Here is a 16,895-nt window from a genome sequence, read left to right as displayed (position 1 = left end):
GCCACAATCCTAATTTTCTTGCAAATCTATCCACATCAGTCGTTCGTTTACATACCTTATTGCAACTATGCTGGGTTCCATTTCTTTCCTGATGTAAAGCCCTACACCCCATAGTGCTATTCCTGCTTTGACTCCTGACAGGTAGACCTTGTCTTCTCCCACTTCCCCTTCTTTCTCACCCCTTACCCGAATGTCACTAACAGCTAAAACGTCCAGCCCCATCTTACTTGCAGCCTCTGCCAGCTCTACCTTCTTCCCAGAGTAGCCCCCATTGATATTAATAGCTCCCCATCTCATTACCATATGTTTGCCAAGTCGTATCTTAGGAGTCCCTAGTTTGTCAGTTAGAGGTGGGACTCCGTCACCTCCAAAGGTCCGAGGCATTTTGCTCTGATTGTTGCCAGCATCATATTTAAAGTACGAGGGAAGCAGGTTGCGAGCCTTATTTGCCCCGAGTCCCATTGAGTTTTACCCCAACGGTTGAGGGACTAACCGGTGGATTTGGTGGTCTTTACCGTATGAGCACAAAGGTTACCACGTCTCAGAATATGTCCGAGATGCCCAGCCTTATTCCAAAGTAACTGGTATCCCGACTGTCGGGACCACTTACTTGGCCACTCATACGTTGCCCGTGATTCATGAACTAGGATATGACTACAGGAACCCACACCATGAACCACACACCATGGATTACAGCTTAATAATTAATTATTTCACGTTTCTGCCAACATGATTTATGGATGATGTATAGGATTAAAAAAAAAGACTGCAAGCGTTTCGTTTTTTAGTTTCGTTATGGTTCCTTCATCCAGACGTTCATTATGCTCAAGAAACAAACAATAACATCCAAAATTGTTCGGTTTCCAGCTCAATAACTAATTCAACTGGGCTGAACATACCAAACAACTTCGTTTCTACACGTGTATTTACATTTAGCTTTCACGTTACCATGCAACCTTCGTGGTACAACTTCAAAGATCGATATACGTACTCGTGAAGTCGATTTAGTTTTATTTACGTCACGATGACGTAGCGTTACGTCACTATGACGTAGGGTTCTCCTCACCTAGCGTGAGATGAATGCTACCCACATTAGCTGGGTAATGCTCGTTTCATAACAATTCCTACAAAAGCGACGTCACTTTGACGTTACGCACAATTTCGACCAACGCAAGATCGGCTAACAACTTTGTGACAAGGAAGAATATGAAGATTATTTCTCCTCAATTTACTGTCAGCAATTTAAGCTGCCCTTTCAGGTTTCTGCCTAACCACACACTCGAAAGTCGCTATATATTCGGAAATAAAGAGACAAATATTTGTGACGAGAAGAAGTAGAAATTTTATTTAATCTCGTTTTTGTTCACAGCATTTAAAACTGTTCTCTCAGGTTCCTGGCTAAACACACCCTGGGAAAACGCCACACATTCGTGAATAAACAGTGATATGTTTGTGACAAGGAAAAATGTGAATTTTAATGTTCCTCGTTTGACTCGCAGCAGTTTAAATTGTCCTCTTAGATTCCAGCCTAACCACACACTGGGAAGCCGGAACATTTTCGGAAATAAGGAGCCAAATATTTGTGAGAAGCAAGAATATGAATTTTACTGTTTCTCTTTTAGTCGCAACAATTGAAGCTGTCCTCTCAGGTTCCTGCCTAACCACGTACTCGGAAATCGCTGTAAATATTTATTTCATCCTTCGTTCTCAGATCAGACTGAATGTAATAACATCCATTATTGCAGAACATGCCCGAATTACACTCATAAGAAAGTCACAGAATGTGTAAACAACGCTAATACTATAAAAAGAAGTGTTTGATTGTAGCGGGATGCAAACGTACGTCCTCCTTCTCTTCTAACCACGACATTATTCATTACGCTAGTAGCTCGACACGTATTATACTCTTGTCTTGGTTATCATAATATGTCTTGAAGGCTTATATCGTTGATGCAAAATAAAGTGACATTTAATGACAGTGGTGACATGTTTCTGGTAAATTTTCAGTGGCAAACAGCTAGTTATAAAACAAGTGGGTTTCCTGCTTAATTTGTGAGTTATTGACGATAACTCACTCTCGAGGAAGCACTCTTATACTAAAATATTAAACGTCAGCCGCGCGGGATTACCCGGGCGGTCTTGGGCGCTGCAGTCATGGACTGTGCGGCTGATCCCGGAGGAGGTTCGAGTCCTCTCTCGGGCATGGGTGTGTGTGTTTGTCCTTAGGATAATTTAGGTTAATTATGTGTAAGCTTAGGGACTGATGAACTTAGCAGTTATGTTCCATAAGATTTCACATACATTTGAACATTAAACGTCGATAAATCATTTTGTTACGTTTAATTGTAACGATAATTATAATAAATCATAGCAACAACGAGGTGCTTTCATCAATCTCCGACACGTGTGCATGAAATCTTGTGAGACGCCCTGCTGTTCTCGATATTGCGATTGTGCATCTTCCCTGGGTTCCTGAAGGTCAAACTGTTAATCTGTATTGCTACCTTGAGACTCTTCTTCAATTTCGTGACAATCTAAGAGAAGCGAGGAAGAACAAATCCATGGATTCAGCACCAAGATAACGTAGCGGCTCTTATCGCATTGTCTTTTACGAGGCTTCTATCAAAGTTTAGCATCCCGGTATAAGATCACTCACCTCATTCACCTGACCTAGCACCATGTTACTTTTCCCTATTCCACAGGGTGAAATATGCAGTAAAAGGAACAGATTTCAGTTCCTTGAAGCAGTGAAAGAAGACACGGCACGGGTCGTCAAGGAGTTTCCAGCACTGTTTCCATCAATGGGAAATTTCCGTGGAGAGTCATGACAATAACTAAATATGCGTGTTTCTGAAATAAAAATGTTTTACAGCAGCAGTCCCGTTATTTTATAGCCACACCTCCTGTATTTTCGAAGAACGAGGTGTACGAAAGCTATTTATGTTTGAACAGAATTGCAGACTCACGGAATTTGTACTGTGCCCACCAGTTGGCGTTACGAGTGTAGTGGCGAAAAGGAACTTTGGTACGGCTTACCCACCCAAAAAAAAAGAACAGAAAAATAACAAACTGTATAACTGAAGTGACTAATCTGTAATGTAAAACATGAATTGAAATTTTTATACCTGCTACCTGCAAAAATTGTAATACCAAAAGTAAAATACATTAAATAATTTCGCACTGTAGAAATAATTCCTAATTTTGTTTTTAGCACTACACAAGGTTGCTGTTGTAAGAAAACAGGTAGTGGATAAAAGACACATATGTAACAAAATTACTTCTCCACAGTACAGCATTGCTTGGAAAAGAGACGACTTACAGGCTCTGTGATCCTGAGGCCATTGTTTGTTAGTGGATATTGACAGATCAAACAATGTTTGGGTGTTATACCATCGGAAAATCTTTCCAGGGAAGTGTTTCAGTACTACAGTGGAAGATCTAGTGATTCACGTAACGTGCGTTGCAAATGGGATCAAATGGTATCTTCAAACTATGATAGTCAGATAATGAAAGAGTAATATGATAAATGTCACCATCACTGCATGACAACAAAGTAAGAAAAGTGTTGCTGTGTGTTGGAATATGCGAGATGTTTATATATTATAACGCTACAACTTTCATTCAGAAGGAATTAAGGAAAAGAATTGCCATGTAAACTAAGCACTGTGCGTTGTTGTCGACAATTTAGAGACACTGGACACCGGTTGTCTCGCTAAACAGAGAAGTACCTGTCGACCAAGTTATGACCCTCCCACCTCTCCGGCTAATTAGACTTTTCTGTATGACCGTGTACCTAAAGTCCCTGTCTGTGGGGAAAAGCATACACTTCGTAGAATAATGAGAAATCGAGAAAAGTAGGTGGCATTATGACCGAATCGCCAATGTTCAGTATTCTAGCAAGGACGCTTAGCAACAAAGTTCGGTTAACTTTATGTATTTTTAATTAAGTAAACTAGTTTTAAATTAACAGTAGTCAGTGGAAAATTTGAAAGAAAAGTTTTCAGAGTACATCATTAATTAAATAACCGACGGTCGCCAGTTCCTCACCGGAACAAGAATAATTAAATTGAAGCTGAACTTTACATTCGTAAGCAATCTAATGTAAGAATAGTTATTAGCGTCATGACGAAGGAACAGTAACTAAGGCACACTTTCGAGTACTGCACCACCACACATGTCGCAGTAGTCAGACAATAATAAAAAAGCAAACACATTCAACATATCATATTAATTTTCAAAGATAAATTCAAGTGAGATTGTTTACCGGCTGTGGATAGAAACTACTCACAGTAATATTGATTGTCGTAATTGTAACAAGCAGAAAGATTGTTTGAATTTAGCAGTTACTTTGATATTTCTTTGTAAGAAAAGTTTAAATTATGCCACAAGCTATAAACTAGAACTGTGCTTTGACAATGAAACTCAGTGTCCAAGTTATGTAAAGTTTTACTACCAATTTTTTATTATAGAAGTTACTCTACTTTTAGCAAATGAATTAATACTGGCTTTTGCATCATTCTATTTCTGACATTATTCATACTACAACAAAGATTACGTTACTGTTCAGCTGTCCAAAAGTTGGAACAATTATGTTTCGATAATCTAATAAATTAATGTTAACCTCATTTTCAGTTCACTTGGATAAAGACTTAGGATAATGACTTAGGAAAATTATTAATGCGACAATACGCACGATAACAAAGTTATTCAAGCAATAAAATTCCATCTACGCTGGTCAGTCTAGTTATAAAAAGTCTAGGTTTTACTTCACTTCATGATGCCGTTTGTTTGTCGAGTTGTTTCATTTAGCTGTAAGTAGGGCACAGATTGATCTTCTTGCCTTACCATAGCCAATAACAATGGCCAACAATACACTTGATGTAATGTGTATTACTCTTGCTGCATTTGTGCTTTGCCCAATACGTTCCATACACATAGCTTGCCCATATTAAACGTTCGCCAAAGCAGTCATTTCAGTGTTTACTGCTCCGTATTTCAGAAACAGACTCGTGATTTCCGCACTTCTGCATAGCCACACCGGCTCACACGCACAACCAACGACACCAACCGTCTCCTCGCAACTCACAACTCCTACTTCTTTGGCGCGTTCGCACAACCAGCGATAATGCATTTACAATTTGTTACACTCTTGGACAGTATTTTTCCCTGACTAGACCAGCGTGTCGACTTACAAAATGTTAAAATTCCATTCGTGTTCAATTTCTTAAATAACAAATAGCATTTGTAAGTTGACAACATATTTACAAGATTAATATACAGCACAACTAATAAAGCAAACTTCGCAAAACACGTAGAAAATATATGATCATCCACAGAGTTGTGGCGCTACAAAGTGTGCCATATGCAACGGTGGAGAGGGCAACTGACTCCTTCCAAAACAACAATGGCACGCGCAAGCCATGAACTTGGATTAGCGCAGTTAACTGGAAGATTTTGTGACGGTGGTTACGCATCGAACTGTGCCATCTAGAGCTTGTGCAACAGTTAAAACCAGAAGATCACAATGCAGGAATAGCTTGAGGATGAACATTTCGCCTCCAAGCTGACATTCATGGACGAAGCGATCTTCCATTCATATGAAAGGCTAACCGCTACTACGCGAGAGGCTGGGACACTGAAAATCCTCACGAAATTTTGGCGTATGAACAAGATTCGAAGCTGTACGGGCCGTTTTTCTTCTGTGAGGAGATTTTGAGGGTATCTCTTACCTTGTTTAGCTGCAGTTGTGGTTATTTCCGCAACTCACGCCTTCCAATAATACGGCGCATCTAATCATTCAAGCTTCGATGATTGCCTTTAGTTAAACAACGAACTTCCGCATCGCTGGATTGGACGTACTATCTCTGTTCCCTTGGCTCCCAAAGCCACCTGACCTAACGTCCTTTGACTTTTTCTTACGTTAGCGATCCTGTTTTCGTACCCCCATCGCGAAGAACTCTAAAAAGCTCAGAGAACGCATCAGGATGCTTCTACGTAATGTATAGGACGAACTGGAATACTGCTTGGACGTGTGACGCGTAATCAGTGAGGCAATCACAGAAAATTTGTAGAGAGCAAAAGGCGGTCTTGGTGAATTTACAGTGCTATTCATGCACCAGTCATATTTTTATTTGGTATACTTGGAAAAATACAGAGCCTGTATATCCATAAACAGTCATTGTGTCTCCAGAGATGATGACGTATATAAACGATAGGAGCTGAGCGTACCAGGAGTGCTAACGTCAGTGTATACGTTTTGAGGTTTTCGTGGTTATGCACAGTAAAAAACATGCGCTACAGGTGAACAATTTGGACGGAAGTCCATCTCTCATTCACTATTTGCGTGAAAGACGAACGAATCAAGTAGGTACAGCTCGAACGAACGTACGCTACAACTTGAAGCCCAGCTGCAAATAAGTGAGGTGGAATTTGACAGAAGAGACGTATGTATGCTGATGATAAGCCATCAGCTGCAATGAAATGAGCTGTGAAGATGGACATTCAAACTAATGCTAAAAAATTTAAACCGGACAGTGTGTTGGATTACAATGAGTGTATGGGTACAGTGGACAAGTACGACATGCTACTTAGTTCCACGAAATGTGTTTACAAGACACTGAATTGGAACAAAAAACTCTTTTTTCATTCCTAAGGCACGTGGATGCTAAATTACCAAGTTATTTACGAAGTTCATACCGGAAAGAGTACTTCAGTCACCGAATTTCATCTCAGCCTCATTTGTGAGATTTTAGACACGTACCACCAAGAAATGAAAGCATCAAGAGCTCGTCGGCCAGAAGAGGAAAATCCATTGCGGCTTCAAGATTGGCGCTTTCCAAGCACCGTTGAATCGTCGGTAAACAGCAATGACCTTTAATGCCGGTTTCTTGTACATCCATTTCAAAAAGCCGATATATTATTTTTCCTCTTAAAACGATGCTTGGAGGTTTTCGAACAAAATGGTAGTTAAAACAATTTACATCGAGATGTTTAAAAACCAACGTAAATAGCTCTTGCTATGGAGCCACATCTACGTTTCTGCCGCTTTCACAGGTCAAATGTTGTCAGTACATTCCTATTTAAGATAGATACACCATACAACTATTTTTCGAGTTAGCAGCCCTATATGAAAGCACGGTTTGTGATGCTCTTCCTTATTGTATCTTTGATTTTCGATGTTGATTTGGTTATAAATATTTCCGTAGTTTGAGTTTTTGGTATTTTGTCATTCTCAGATGTTATTACGCCTTCAGAAACGTGTTCTGGTTCTGTTGTAAAGCTCTAGGGGTGCTATAAATATATTCTGGATTCAGTACGAGTCCATTGCTGGTGGCACTTGATTCCATGAGCGTGGACAAGTCTAGAAAGTGGATCTTCAAGGCAACTAAAGAGGCCAGATTAACAGTAAGAAACAAGGAAAGCAAGAGGGAAGGCGAGGAACATGTAAACTAATAAGACTACGCAGTGGGAATGTACAGTATTAGGAGCGGCGGTTGAGAACCATAGATCAAATATAACTTTGAGCTGATTTTCCTAAGAATTAAATTTCCTGACGTGTTTATTTTATACAGAAAAAAGCTATTTGAGAGAGAGGTTTGAGATTTTTAGGAATGTTTCAGCATACTATTTACAGTAAAGTAGAATACAGACACTAAACTGATTAATTATGGAAGAGTAACTTCAATGATTAGATCTAAATATTTCCAGCATAAAAACTTGTGACTAACATGACATGACTGTTGTCTACTTTTTGGATAGACAAGTTGTACTAAGTTTAAAGCATCTAAGTAAGGTAGTCAGTACATAGACTCTAAGTATTAATTGACAAATAGAACATGCAATTTACTAATCTTCACAATTTTTTTTAATAAAGTCCATAAGAAAAGTAATGTAAGAAACTGTATGTCAAACTATTCACCAAGAAACACTGATATTGTTCTACAATTTTCATCCTACTAAGAGTGCACATTTTTTGTTACATACCTTCACGATATGTTACTTGACCACGAAATTATTGCACTTGGCATGACGTGACTGTTATCAGAAACACGCGGTGACCACAGTAAACAAGTGAAATGGTGAATAACGAAAATACATCACCAGTGAATGGTACCAAGGCATTTGTGAATTTGTTGTGAAGTGTAGGTGTTCTCGCGAAATATCGCGATAAAAACTCGCGTTAAGTCAACCGAAGCGCCGACGCTCCCAGCTGCAGTAATGTTGTGGTCGACTAATGCAGCGAATGAGAACAACGCAATAAGCTGCGTGATGTGGGACTGTGTGTTGTACCTTGTTTCGAAATATTTCACCCAAAAAAACTTCCTGAAATGTGTTTCTGTGTAATGTTTTCTAGTTTTAGGACGTTCTGTAATAAATAAAATTTATTTAAAGAACTTTTTGATGAGAATATATGCAGGAAAGGCTGTGATAATAAAATTTCAGCAGGTGCTGCAGTGCCCAGTGCCATATACAATGAGGTGAGAAAAGACAGGGATAGCGATAAGCACGTATACAGATGGCTAAAATATCGCGTACACAGGGTTTAAAACGGTAGAGCGTTGGTGGAGCTGTCATTTCTATTCAGGTGATTCATGTGAGTAGGTTTCCGTCGTAATTGTGGTGGCACGACGGACATTACCAGACTTTGAACGCGGAATGGTATGTGGAGCTAAACGCATACGACATTCCATTTTAGAAATAGTTGCGGAATTCAGTATTATGAGATACAATGTCAAGATTGCGCCGAGAATACCAAATTGCAGGCATTACCTCCCACCACGGACGGACGCGGAATGGCCGCGTGGCTTGAGGCACCATGTCACGGGCTGCGCGGCCCCTCCCGTCGGAGGTTCGAGCCCTCCCTCGGGCATGTATGTGTGTGTGTGTCGTTCTTAGCATAAGTTAGTTTAATTAGTGTATAAGTCTATGGAACGACAACCTCAGCGGTTTGGTCCCTCAGGAATTCACACACATTTGAACAACGCAGTGGCCTACGGCTTTCGCTTAACGATCGAGAGCAGCGGCATTTGCGAAGATTGTCAGTGCTAACAGACAAGCAACACTGTGTGAACTACCCATAGAAATCAGTGTGTGGCGTACGACGGACGAGCGTTAATGGGCTATGGTAGCAGATGACCGACGCGAGCGCCTTTGCTAACAGCACAACATCACCTGTAGCGCCTCTCCTGGGCTCGTAACCTTCACGTTGTATTGTAGGCGACTGGAAAAACGTGGCTGGTCAGAGGAGTCCCGATTTCAGTTTGAAAGAGCTGATACTAGGCTTCGAGCGTGGTACAGACCGCACGAAGCCATGGACCTTGTAAGTAGGCTGTTTAGGTTTTTATGTTGGTAACGCAACGTAGCGCTCTGTATGAAAATCACTGCCTGTTCTGTGTGCAGTCTGTGGCTGGTTGAACTCACTGTTGGAATATTCGCTAGTGTAGTGTTGGGCAGTTGGATGTGAACAGCGCGTAGCGTTGTGCAGTTGGATGTGAGCCGCCAGCAGTGGTGGTTCTGGAGAGAGAGAGAGAGAGAGAGAGAGAGAGGGATGCCAGAGTTTTGAGAGGTTGCTATAATCAAAGATAGATGTCAGAATTGAAAGATATATACATGATGACTTTTGAACATTATTAAGGTAAATACATTGTTTGTTCTCTATCAAAATCTTTCATTTGCTAACTATGCCTATCAGTAGTTAGTGCCCTCAGCATTTAGACTCTTTTATTTAGCTGGCAGTATTGGCGCTCGCTGTATTGCAGTAGTTAGAATAACGAAGATTTTTGTGAGATAAGTGATTCATGAAAGGTATAGGTTATTGTTAGTCAGAGCCATTCTTTCGTGGGGATTATTCAAAGTCAGATTGCGTTGCGCTAAAAATATTGTGTGTCAGTTTAGTGATGATCAGAGTAAGTAAAGAGAGAAATGTCTGAGTACGTTCAGTTTTGCTCATCTGTTTGAAAGTCAAATAACGTAAGAGGTTTTCCAGCACTGTCATCGTCAAATTTTTCTAAGGGGAATGTTCAACCTAATCTGTCAACAAGGCAATGTGGAAGTTGGTAGTGGCTCCATAATGGTGTGGACTGTGTTTAGATGCTGAGTCCTCTGGTAGAACTGAATCGATAATTGACGGGAAATGCGTATGTTCGGCTACGTGGAGAACATTTGCAGCCATTCAGGGACTTCACGTTCTCAAAAAAACGATGGAATTTTTGTGGATGATAGTGCATGGATGATAGTGTACCATGTCACTGGGCCACAATTGTTCGAAGAGCAGCACGGGATTAGCCGAGCGGTCTACGGTGCTGCAGTCATGGACTGTGCGGCTGGTCCCGGTGGAGGTTCGAGTCCTCCCTCAGGAATGGGTGTGGGTGTTTGTCCTTAGGATAATTTAGGTTAAGTAGTGTGTAAGCTTAGGGACTGGTGACCTTAGCAGTCAACTCCCGTAAGATTTCACACACATTGTTTGTTTTGAAGAAGTCTGGCCGACTCGAGCGAATGATGTGGCCTCCGGTATCTCCCGAAATGAGTCACATGAACATTTATGGGATGTAATCGGGATGTCAGTTGGTGCAAAAAATCCTGAACCGGCAAAGCTTTCGCAGTTATGAACAGCTGAAGAGGCAGCATGACTCAGTGCTGTGTCCACGCCACGTCGAGTTGCTGCAGTACAACGGGCAAAAGGTGGTCCCACACGATATTAGGAGGCATCCCATGACTTTTGTCACCACAGTGTGGTGTCCGGCACGGCGGCCACTGCCGTGTGTAGCGTCCCGACCGCACACGGATGTGCACGGATGTGCACGCACCAGCGAAAGGATTGACGAGTAAGGGATTGTTGCGTCATTTCTATAACGGCACAGGCACTGCAATAGTTCTGTCTAAGCTTGCGCTTCACGTCTGGTGGCACTTATCTGCACCCTACTGCACGAACTACGCGGTTCAAAGCGGACTGCTTACCGTGGAAGTCGCTCAATGGCTCTGGACAGTACATGCTCAGCAATTTAGAGAGGCCAGAATCTGCAATTAAGAAACAATACTGATTAGTTAAGCAAATCCAAATTCACGCCTCCGACAGAGGCTTCCTCCAAGTAGCTAAAACAACCGTGTAAGAGGTCCATGATTAAGGAATTTGTTTTAGCGCACTCGAGCTGAAGTAATTTCGATGGATTGCTCACACGCTGCCTGCGATATGTAAGCTGTAAGAGAATCTGAGACCAAAGAGCAGTGTTGACTGCAGTAGGAACTGTGTGGCAGTAGCAGTAAGTAGTTGCTAGCAGTGTGGTGTATCGTGTTGGCTGGGCCAGTCGTGTGCAGCGATGGCGGAGCCTGAGCGTTGTAGTATTTCAATTTAAAGAATTTACTAATTTCTCCGATCCTTGGTCATCCCGATTATTGAAAAGAAAAATCAGCTCTTTCCTTTTCTATAAGACAAATCTATCGGCCAGCATTGCACTTAGCTGCGCCAGAAAAATTTCTTATAGGAGCCGATATATACGCGTTATCCGGCGACCTAATTAAGGTAAGATTTTTCAGTTTATTCAGAATGATGTATCAGGGCCATGACGCAGCACTGCTGACGTCCAAAATTTACCAGGTTAAATTGACAGTCAATTATTGAAAGGTTATAAGTGAGACGCAATTTTATTGAGAGATTAGTCGCATTGTATTATTGGTGGGTTACGGAATTTATTTGTGGGAGGTTACGCTGAATGCTACAAATAATTATATTTCTTACTGTTGGGAGATTACGGAAATTATTTTGTGGGGAGGTTACACTAAATGTGAATATTATTCCTATTTTTTTATTTTGTGGTACGATACATGCAGACCCTCTTGAAACGCCTGCCATATTGGCCGAAAGTTAAGGGAATCAAAATTGATGTGCTACCTGCAAGAAAAATGTCCTAATATGCCAGTCGCAGTCTGAGAGGACTGATAAAACCAACACTGTTTTTTTTTGATAACTCGCCTTTCGTTTTGAAGAGCTACGAGACAAACAACCAGCACGCAAATGGTATTTGGTGTCCCATGTTGCAAGCTGAACAGAGTAAAAAGAATAGTAATATTTTACTTTATATTTACGACTAAGTTTGTGTCACAGTAGCTGGCCGGTGTGGCCGAGCGGTTCTAGGCGCTACAGTCTGGAACCGCACTACCGCTACGGTCGCAGGTTAGAATCCTGCCTCGGGCATGTATGTATGTGATGTCCTTAGATTAGTTAGGTTTAAGTAGTTCTAAGTTCTAGGGGACTGATGACCTCAGAAGTTAAGTCCCATAGTACTCAAAGCCATATGAACCATTTTTTTTGTCACAGTATTTTTGCTGCTGCCGTTACCAAATGCTTTCGCTCAGCAGCATAAGGGTGTTTCATATAACTGGTGCATGCTGCGCTGGAAATATGCTCATTCAAAGCGAATAACAATTAAAAAAGACTTAGATTTAAATCGATATATATATATATCAAGGTGAGCCTACTGTTACATCCCACGCTGCTTTTGATGGGAGGGAAGGATGTCCAGTACTGTCCACGGCTGTCCCATGCCCAGATACACCACTTGCCACTGCCCAAAGAACCCTAAATAACGCACCTGTACAACAGCTGCCAATATGATTCAGCACTTTGTTTAAATGATAAATTGGCGGTATGATCAAACTAGTCTCTAACTGGCGGAAATGTGTTCGTCAGCAGGCTGAATATATTGAGATTTAATACGTAGACATGAACAATAAAGATGTAGACTGTTAGTAAAGTTCGTTTTATTTAAAGAGCTGTAAGAGTTTTCCCATGAAAGATTCGGAGCCATTACTTTTCAGTACACCCTCGTACATCGAACACGGATTACGGGGCATTATTACAATATTGCTTTTGGCCAAGGGTTCAGGAATAAGCAACGTAGTGTAAGCGTTGCTAATGATATTTCAAATGCTTAGAAATGTTTCGCCACAATTCCGGGCTTTTTCTTTTTAAGTACTTCGCTCTCATGGCACTGAATTTGTAAGTAGCAGACCTGAATTTGTAAGTAACATACCATACTTCCTATTGATCTTTCGACCTCGCGGCAAGAACTGTGGTACACTATGCCGTGCACTTGACCGTACATGGCGATCTCTTTCCGGTCTTCACGAAGCAAAATGCTTCCACTGCAACGACAGTGTTAGTAGCGACGTCATATCCGTAAACAGATATTTCGTCACGTATTACGACACCTTTCAGTAGCTCTGCATCGTTGTTGACAATATACCGACTACTGAGGAACTTGTATTCAATGCAGCTTTTTGCTCTAAGTTCAACAATTATGGAACAAATTTTTCTGCGACCCGTTCTACACCCAAAACATCAGAAAAATTTCATAGTATGAGCCAGTTGACATGCCAACATCATACGTGATCTATGATTGTGATTCGGCGATCGTCAATAAACACTTCCTTAACTTAGTCAACCATTTCGTCTGTTGATGCACTGGGACGTCCACTGCGGTCGTCATCTTCATTTTTACGGTCTTCTGCGAAACGCTCTTGGCTGTCGCAAATCCTTTACTCATACCAGACTCACCAAAAGCAGTATTTTTAGATTTTATCAGAATATTATGCGCTTTGTTGCTTTTAGCGTTCTGAACCTCATTCGGTAAAAATGGAAACCTAACACGATCGCTTTGTTGTCCGTCTGTCTCATTGTTTACCTGTATGTCTGGCATAATGTTAAGAAACATGTTTCTCAGAAATGGGTAGACGTATCAAATTGACATACTACGGTGTATAGTACTTTGACGGTGTAAGCAATTTAAGAGCCTTAGTGCTTGCAATAAAAAGTTATAGCCATTTATGTCACATATTTTGATACTCGAAACTCACCAGAAGCTACAGGGTACTTCGAAGAAGCATAGTTTTACTATACAGGTAACGAAAAAAACAAGAAAACTGTAAATCTGTAATTATGCCACACGAAAAAAATCTATTTTATCATTTGTCAGTTTGTCTGTCTCTTAAGAGCCCTTTCTCAGGAACTACAATAGCAAATAAGAAATTACGCAAAAAATGTAAACTTAAATTTAAGAATGAAACATTAGCGAAACTCTTGGACTTCCTGCGACCGATATCTTGCCAATATTAACAACGATAACACAAAAAATTGTCGATTCTCAGGATGTATATACAGCCACATCGGTAGCATGAAACTACAATATCAAAACTAATCACACACTTATTAAACCACAGACTGTTTTGTGCAACCGATGTGGCTATATACACATCCTGTAATAAAATAACGTACGGTTGCCGGATCTCAGCCAATAAATATTTTTAAAATTTCATGGATGAACTATGTATATACATAATTAAATACGTATGGAAAGGCAGAAAGTGAGACCTATTCACAGTTCGCCAGTTTTTTAATTCTTTTTTTTAGTCGTCAGTCTTTAACAGGTGAACTTGTATCCCACGTCCTAAATTATTTGTTCGATGTATTTCAATTTCCGCCTCCCCCTGCAATTTTCTATCTCTACAACTTCCTCTAATACCAAGGAAGTTATTCCCCGATGTCTTATCAGATATCCAGTCATCCAGCCCCTTCTTGCAAGTACTTTGCATATTTTCCTTTCTTCACCAATTAGCCGGAAAACCTCCTCAGATCTTATCAGACCACCTAATTTTCAACATCCTTCTATAACACCACATGCCAAATGCTTCGATTTGCCTTTTTCCGTGTTTTTCCATAGTCCGTGATTCAGCTCTTTGTTCCAAGTGTTCATTCTTTAAAATTTCTTCCTCATATTAAGGCCGATGTTTCATACAAGCATACATCTCTTGGCCAGAAATGCCGTCTTTGACAGATTCAACAATTATTCCCACTTTCACGGAGTATAGTAATGTCATCAGCGAATCTTAATGCTGATATCCTCTCACCCTGAATTTTTATCCCACTCTTGAATCTTTCTTTGTGTGTGTGAAATCTTATAGGACTTGAATGCTAAGGTCATCAGTCCCTAAGCTTACACACTACTTAACCTAAATTATCCTACGGACAAACACATACACCTATGCTCCAGGGAGGACTCGGACCTCCGCCGGGACCAGCCGCACAGTCCATGACTGCAGCGCCATAGACCGCTCGGCTAATCACGCGCTGCAGTCTTTCTTTAATTTCCGTCGTTGCTTGTTAGGTATATAGATCGAAGAGCATTGTTGAAAGACCTTGTTTTCCACCCTTTTTAATCCAGGCACTTCTTTCTTGGTCTTCCATTCTTGGTCTCCTGTTATTACGGCAAAATTAAAATGAATTTCCTGATCAAATTTTGTACAAAATAAATAATAGTCAATATTGCTAAAACATATTTAACTGTTTTGACGAAGTAAATAACACCAGATACTACCAAAACATACGTACACTCTCTGATAACTGAGTACAGGCTACATATCCGATATCGCTAACACTGTACAGATATTTTTCAGACACATGTACTAACACAACAATGAAAAAATTATTTGATTGTAAATGAATGATTAAGATATTAAGTTTTTAAATCGAAATTAAAAATGTAGAATTATGTCTCCTAGCCCCATGTAGATTCCTAACCCCATACACATAGTGCTCAAAATTTGTGATTGAAAATTTTTAATAGCTATGAAAATACTTGTAAGATTCGAAACGAAAAATGTGGGGCGCACGGAACTGTATAGTGTAATAGTAGTGCAATAGTAAGGAAGGTATCAATTATATATTGTGTGCACCCTAGTTTTTTCGTTTTAAATTTTTCATAGCTATAAAAAATTCACACTCACAAATTTCAGGACTATCTGTATGGCGCTATGAACTTGAATGGGACGAGGAGAAATTATTTTATGCTTTTTAGTCCAATTTAAAAACGTCGTATATTAAAATTTTGATTTAATAAATAAATATTTTCGGCTTTTCAGTTCCGTGAGTGTGAAATTATTCAACGGATTGCAGAAATTTCGATGAGGTTACAACAAAGACTGTGATAAATTTCACGTTTGTTTCAGTTTCTCTTCACGTGACTCTAGCGATATATTGCTTCATCCTTAATATACTCCTCAATAAGATCGTGAATGCAAAAATTTGAGGATCGGGGTCACAAGGAGGCTTACTAGCAATCGTTCTTTCCAAATGCCACTCCCAACTGAAACAGGAAAAGGGGGAAATGGCTATGGTACACAATGTACCCTTCTTCACACACCAATACTGTCTTGTCATCCAGTTCCGAGCTATGTTCAAAGTTTCAAATCTGTAGCTCATTAGGGAATGACAGTAGTAAACAAAGTACCCTCCACCCCACACCAGACTTGAAACCACGTTAACATTACATTTTCACCCAGTTTTGAAATACGTTTAAAATTTAAGTATCTTGCTCGTTGACAAGTTAGTTTAAGGAAATAATGGAAGAATTAAAATACAGATAGGAAGGCAATAGCCTGTTTTTCTTACCTCCCGTTTCTGCTCATCCGTGCCAGTCCACTCGCTTGCTCTCGGGAACACATTCTTATACTGCTTACACAACTTGCCGATCCTACAGGGCAGACAAGACGTCAGGCATTGCAAACCTTTTTCACCGCCAACCGCACACCTACGAAACACACCGACAAGAAAGCGAGTTAATATACAATGTCATTCAGATCTGAGCAATCTTCAAAATTTCAAGTCTCTAGATGATCCGGTAGTCATTTTAAAATCCATTGGAAAATTTGTTCCAAATACACAGACTAACAAGAAAGCGACCTAATAATAATAATAATAATAATAATAATAATAATAATAATAAATCAGACAGGTGCGAGAAGGAGACGCGCTCTGAGGACTCTGTACAAACTTAATTATGCTTGTAGATAACAATAATAATTTCGTGTTGCTCATTGGCCAGGTGCAAGGTTTTCCAGCCACT

Source organism: Schistocerca gregaria, chromosome 6, assembly GCF_023897955.1.
Source record: "Schistocerca gregaria isolate iqSchGreg1 chromosome 6, iqSchGreg1.2, whole genome shotgun sequence".
Lineage (NCBI taxonomy): Eukaryota > Metazoa > Arthropoda > Insecta > Orthoptera > Acrididae > Schistocerca > Schistocerca gregaria.
Note: the sequence above shows the minus strand (reverse complement) of the source record.